The 6,944-nt window shown below is 41.7% G+C and overlaps 1 long non-coding RNA gene across 1 annotated transcript; it reads right to left on the bottom strand.

The window, feature by feature from the left end:
- Window positions 1-2,033: 2,033 nt before the first annotated feature.
- On the bottom strand, window positions 2,034-3,939 carry LOC130606990 (uncharacterized). Its single transcript, XR_008974122.1, has 3 exons — window positions 3,792-3,939; window positions 3,041-3,106; window positions 2,034-2,855 (listed from the first exon to the last, which is right to left on the bottom strand). It is a non-coding gene; the product is annotated as an uncharacterized LOC130606990 (long non-coding RNA).
- Window positions 3,940-6,944: the final 3,005 nt, after the last annotated feature.

Genomic DNA, 6,944 nt, shown 5'->3' with positions numbered 1-6,944 from the left:
TGCAGATGCAAGCACTGTTCTTCTGTTCTAAATAGTAAGTACACTTGCCGAGTGCACCGTATGCATTGTCTGGAAAATGGGAGGTTACATCTGTAAAACAAGCATCAAGAGAGCTGATAAAGATTTTAAACAACTTGAGTGACAAACACAGGTCACCTTCACATGCCTAATATTTTGTTATAAGTGCCATTCATGTTTCATGTCCCAGCAACATAAAAATATACAAACTATTTAAGATGTTATCAATCCTCTGCATTTTTCCAGTTCATCACTATCTGCTCCTTTCAAGTACAGATTTAAGGAATTCTGGCTGAAGTTTTGATATATGTAGATAGAAAGATGAAATACTGTCTAAAGAATTTTAGATGAGTTTTCCAAAAATTTCACATATAGAAAGAAAAATAAATAATAAAAAAAAAAAAAAAGAAAAAAATGAAACATTTTGTAATCAGGGACCAGCAAGACAGTATAACAGAGAAATGATATTCTGGGCAAGTATGGGCATTACAGCCTGCTGTTAGAGCAGAAGCTATAGACTGACTTTTCTACAGTGACTAAACCCCTTCAGGCTTAATGTAATGTAACCTACTTTTCTTAAGGAAGTATGTTCAATGTAGGTTTTGGCAACATTTTATTTTTCACACATGATGAATTAACCAGCAAAACATCCTGCCCTTTCTCACACCGATGAAATAAACTGAGACCATGAGAGTTTTTCTCCTCAAGATTTTTTTTTTTTTAAAAAAAGAAAACATAGAGCAAACCTCACTCTAATCTCCATTGAAAACCTGGTGTTTGGTAGATTATTCGTTCTTATGGGAACTGAAATGAGATACCAACTTCTAAAACTTTTTTTCTGGGGGGAGAGGAATTTTGCATATCCATTGTATCTGCAATTTTGTGTTTTTCAAAACCAGATGTGTTTTTCATAAGTGCCCTCACTGACAAGGATGACTTAATAATGTCAGTCACTCACTACTCCATGCCTTCCTGGTCTGTAAAGGAGGCTGGGTAAGAAAGGTACAGGGCTCAAACTCACAGCGTTCCCAAAAAACATTTCTGATTGTCTCATGGATGCTCTGCAAGACATCAGGCATGTCAGTGTCACTCTGCTGCAAAATCTAACTCTGGATTTGGTTTATGCATCATCTTTCCTTCTATAAAATGAAAAGAGTCCCTTTTTAGAATAAAAAGGCTTCAGGGCAGGGAGGGTGACTTAGCAAGTAGTTGTAAATTCCCTTGCAGGTTGGAAGCCTGATTTCAGCACTGCCCTCCAGGCAAAATCTTAAAGGTAATGCAAGAGGTAATAATAAACTTAGCTACAGCTTCCCTGTGAAGCATCTGGGTGCTGTCAGTGATTGTTTTCTGGCTTTCTTGTCTATCTGATGGCTACTGCTTTGCTTGCAAAGTGCTAAGAGTTAAATCTAATAATTGTACCTTCATATACCTAGATGAAAAAGTCACAGATTTCAGAAAACTGACTGCAGAACAGGTGTCAAATGCTTCTGATCAAGCACCACAGGTGTCCAGGGGAACAGTGCTCCAGGATATGCAGTTCTGAATGGAATTTTTTGAAGATCTGTAGATCTGGAGAGGCAAGAGCTGAAATTTTGCTTCTCTGTGAATGGTGACATTTGAATAAGTGGGGCCTGCTTCAGTGTGAAGGAAGATGCTAAATACTTAATAGAATAATTTGCTTGCTGGCCTTTTACTATTTTGTCCTTCTTCTGTGACTGCTGCCCTCCAAATGCATAAGTAATAAGTAAGTTTATCTGGGTCACTGTGCCATCAAAAAAATCATAGCTCCCTTCCAAACAAGTTGCTTGGAAGTGGTCAGGCAGAATGAAGGTGGAAGAACAATGATGGCTGGAACCATAGGGTGAAAACACCTTTAAAACATGGTTGTACCCAGAAAGAAGACATGGGGACTGTTGTTCTCATTGAAATAACTAGATCTGGAGAGGTCTGAAAGCTATGGCTAGTCCTGAATAACAGCTGTTCTAAAATACGTATTTCTGTCACAAGAAGAATTTAATTTTATCTTCTATAATATTGCTTCTCCTAACTCCAGAAGGGGTGGATAGAGTAACTCTGGTGTAACATAGTGCACATAAAACCTATTGGCGTTACAGTTTAAAATAAACGTGCTATATTATTTTAAATTACTTGTACATAAAGTCAGTGTTCATATTCTCTGCCATCCACCTTCAAAACAGATAAGGCACATCCTCTGAAGTGCAAGGAATCAAGAACTGTTGAGTAGATGATGATCTCAACATGAACGTGCTTGTAGCGGCAAAACCAGTTTCTACAGGGAGATGGACATTCTGTGGGTGCTGCCATTGAATATTGTAATTTTCATGTGATTGCTAATATGGGAGCCTCCCCACCCTCTGGCAGCTGCTGAAAAGAGATGTCACATGATACTCAGATCCTTAGCTGATTTTTTACTTCTATTTCAAGGTATCTCCCCTAGTACAGGTCTGAGCCAAAAGATAATAAAACCCATGGCTTTTCAGAGTTAGGAAATTAGCATGCTTTATCTTCTACTATGGAAGCTGCTTTCTGTGTGACTTGTTCATGAATCTCAGTGACCCGGCACTACAAATATCAGGCACAAATTAATTCTTATTCTCTTTTGCTGACAGTTCCACCAGCAAGCTGTGATGGTAATACCTTTTCTGGGGTCACTGAAAGAGCAAGCCTTGCCATGTGAGCCTTCACTAATGATGGTATCATACCCATACTTGTATTGCTGCATATTTCTGTTTCTTCCCTTAAGCTTTGCAACTGCTAATGAGAAGCTGAAGTCCTGTAGCCTAGCCAAGAGCACATAAACCCAGAGTGTTCAAGTTCTAAATAAAAAGGAAAAGTAAAGAAAATAGTGGCTGAAAGAAAGCACCAGTAGCCTAACTCAGTAGCTGAGAATCAATTTGAAGAGACATTAAAGGCCAGTTGCAAGAGGTATATAAACACAGCAAGACTTTCAGAGGTAGCTAAACTGGTTAAATTCTTGAATTATTCAGTGAAAGAGAGTTACCTGTGGTTAGTGTTGAGCTCCAAAACACAGTTCCTCTACATCCATAATTGGAGGCCAGAGCTGAGGCTGGTTAAAAATCAGAATGCATCCCTTGCACCCATGACAAACAGAAGCTTAATACAGAAACTGGCTTTGGAGATTGCTTTTTCATGCTGAGACTGGGTTATTTTGTGTAGTGAATACTCTAGCTGGCTAATTCTCTCCAGCTGCATCAAGCCACATCTTTTCCAGGACACAATCATTCTCTCCCTGGAGAAGACCCAGCATCTTTCCTCCTTAAGCTTTAGCAAGCTACAGTTTTATTATCACAAAACATCTGGGCCCATGTGTATTACAGCATTGTTGCTATGGGCTAGCTAGTTAAATTAGTATACAGTCCAAAATGAGAACAGCATTTATGCTGTTAGCTATTATGATGTGTGTTGTTTATCCCAGGTTCAAAATGGAAAATCCTAAGTACTCTGACATCCCTCGAAACCCTCGGCTTTCAACTATCTGTATTCCTTGTTCTATTAATTCTTGTATCTTATCATTGCTCCTCACCTCCCCAGCACCCTATGGATACTGATTAGGTCCAGTCACAAGTCTACAACTGTGGGCGAGTCTGACTGCCTTAACATCTTGCAAAAAGACAGTGGGAGAGTCTGTCTGTCTGTCTGCCTGCCTGCCTGCCTCTTCTCAGTGGGTTCTGTTATCTCTGCACCACACCACCAATTAGTTCTTTTTCCCAAGGAGGCACCAACTGACTTACCTTATATTTCGCTGCTGCAAGTCTCATCATGTTTCATAATGTCCTCAGGTAAACTAACTTACTCCTCTGTCAAACTCACAAGTCAAGCCAGACAGCTTCTACTGTCTCACACGCTAAAGGGTTAGTCCTCAATAGTCTTTTCTGATCAGAAAAAAACTGTGTTAGCTGGGACAACCACACCTACCTTAACTCATCTGCTTGTTTAAGCTTTTCTTAACTGAACAGCCAATAATCCTCCAATAACCAAAGGAAAGAAACAGGTATTCCCACACAGAGCTGCAATACTTTACACTGCAGAGATGAAGTGGATTCTAAGGCCTATTCTTTAGGTAGATCTCAGGACACAGGACAAGGAACCTAACAGTCAGAATTAACTTCTCATTGTGAGGGTCCCTTCTACAGACAGCCAGAGCTGGAAAAGCTACAATCCCAACAGGTTGCCAGGATGTACTGGGAGAGAAGGTGGGATTTCTGTCTAGTTTCCATTATGTTACCATTTTCTTTCTCCCCACAGCCCTATAGTATCAGGGTTTTTTTCACAGAGATACAGATAAAAATAGCAAGTAACTTACCTTTGAACTGCTGGCTTCCATGACACTAGAATTTAGATGTTGCCAGGGTCAAAGATAAGCTTGGCCAAATAAACTGAACAGTGTGGGCATTTACGAGACATCTGGTAAAAGGCAGCTGCAGCTAACATTCAGTAGAAAACAAAACCAATAATATATGACATAGAAATACAGGATGGTGGACTTCCTCTCTCCTGGATGTGGAACCCAGCTCATTTGTCATTTTCCCACCAACCGCAAAAGCATCACACAAACCTCGCCTGTTTGTGTGATCCTTTCACACAACTGAGAAGGAGGTGGGGGTTCATGAAAGGCAGGGTACATGGAGTACAATAGACTGCAGAAATGTAGTGAAGTGTCTGTGGACCAAGATAGAGGATAAGATCATTTCCCTCCTTGATGGATCAGTCCTGCTTGCTACCCATCTCTTTCCACATCCTCTTTGGGGAGCTGTGTGTCTACATCCAAACTGAGCACTGCAAAAGTCAGCACTAGCAGCTTTCTGCAAACCACTGGCCTGATTCATGTCACCAAGCTCTACTTTCATCACAGCCCACTTCCTTTCTAAAGAGCTCTCTAAAGCCCCTCAAGTCCCAAGGGGAGACAATGGTCCGCAATCTATTCTGCTCACGCACAGGAGATGTCTCCAGATTCACAAACCTCTTCAACCCCCACACAGAACCTTTGAGGAGTCCCTTCTCAAGTTCACACCACCTGTTTAAGTATTAACTCCTCTCACCTGGATGAAGGACTTTACTGCTTTAGTACATGCTCATTATTTTATTATTTGATTTCCTGTTTTGCTCACAACTTTCAAAATGGTTTCTGAAAAATTTGGTACCTCCATTCCCTGTCCACCTCAATGGGGACTTTGACTTTTGACGCTCGAACAGGAAAATCCCCCCTGTAAGACATAGGCATGTTTTCACAATCATTCTGCCTGCCTGACAGGGGTGTTGGGAAACATCTAAATTACAGTGTGTGCAACTGCTCTGCAAGAGCAAATGACTCCCCAGCTTTCTCTAGTATGTTAATAGATGTACTATAACTGTAAAAGGGAAAAAGCTCAACAGGAAAGGCAGACATGACCAGTTCCTTCCTTAGACAGTCTCCTTGCCTTCAGCTCTGCCACTCTGAGCCACCAAAGGCAATGAGGCAGGGAATTCAGGGGAAGTAAGCTGGGGCACTGAGCTGCACAATACACACACAGCTTACATGTTGCAGAACAAGGCATAGGCCCGGACAAGTCAGAGCATCACTCAGGCCTGTGAACAACAACTGGGCGTTGCCAAAGTCCAAAAGCAACTGCAGGGAGGTCTGTATTGGTCACAGAATTACCTGCATGATGTGGAGTAAGGAGGTCCCAGAGTAATCCCTAACTCATGAGATTTACCAAGACAGCCAATGCAAGCTGATTAGGGCACACTTCTGTTTCGCTCTTTGGTTTTGCTGCTTTTCACTGCCTCATTATGTCAATAATACAGTGTAACAACAACAAATCTTCTCAAGGTCGCTTTTCTACTTTTTTTTTTTTTTTAAGTAGGAAAAGAAGCATGTCCCATCTGTAACTTATTATGCCTTACTCCCTTTCTAGCAAAAACCAAGAATGAGTCTAGAAAGCCACAGATCAGCTACAAAATCCAGCCCATAAAATATTGACAGTTTCTCCTACCAGCAGACAATGGATGGGTTTCTGTAGTTTTGTGCTGGTATTAGCCAGCTGCCAGAAAAGAGCCCTGTGATGAAGAATGGGCTTCTGGCTTGCAATTCTCAAAGAACGCATTGGAGAGACTCGGGCTCTTCACTTTGTTTCAGACTCCAGAGGAGTTCAGTGCAGGAACATGTACTTGTGAGAGCAGCTACTGGGAAGGTGGCCCTTTGCCCCTTGTATTCTGAGATGCTGTTCTGGATTCTTGACTGAAATACAACATCAGACATCCAGAGAACTAAGGGTTCATTCAGGCTCTACTACTGATTTCCTCTGCAACCTTGAGAAGCGCCATCCCTTCAGCCAATGTCTGCCCCTGTAACACTGGAAATATATTCATTTCCTAATGGCAAAGGAGGTAGGACTGAATTAATCAGTCTGTGAAACTGTGTGGAAAAAAAACAAACCAAGCGTGTGGGACACTTTCAGAAAAAGCATAGAGTTGCTACATCACTGAAAAAGCTGATGCCTTAAGATATAGCTAACAACACACTAAGATATTTCAGAGTAGGGGAGTGTCGTGGTTTAAACCCAGTCAGGCAACTCATTCACTCACTCCCCCCCTTCTTTCCCTCCCCCTACTCCCAGAGGGATGGAGAGGAGAATCAAAAAGAATGCAACTCCCACAGGTTGAGATAAGAACAGTTTAGTAACTAAGGTATAACACAAATCACTACTGCTACCACCAATAATAACAATGATAAAGGAAATAACAAGGGAAGAGAATACAACACCTCAGCACCAGCCAACCGATAACTCGCCCCCCCAGCCTGACCAAGCACTGCCTGATACCTCCTCCAACCCCGCAGTCCCAGCCCTTCCAGCTAACTCCCGGTTACATCCTGGGCATGGCGTGCTGTGATATGGAATCCTTCT

The sequence above is a fragment of the Pezoporus wallicus genome, unplaced genomic scaffold, assembly GCF_028554395.1.
Source record: "Pezoporus wallicus isolate ANWC-B61680 ecotype Strahan unplaced genomic scaffold, APGP_CSIRO_Pwel_v1 contig_1181, whole genome shotgun sequence".
Lineage (NCBI taxonomy): Eukaryota > Metazoa > Chordata > Aves > Psittaciformes > Psittacidae > Pezoporus > Pezoporus wallicus.
The sequence above is the reverse complement of the archived record's forward strand: the minus strand, read 5'-3'. Positions and strand labels throughout refer to the sequence as shown.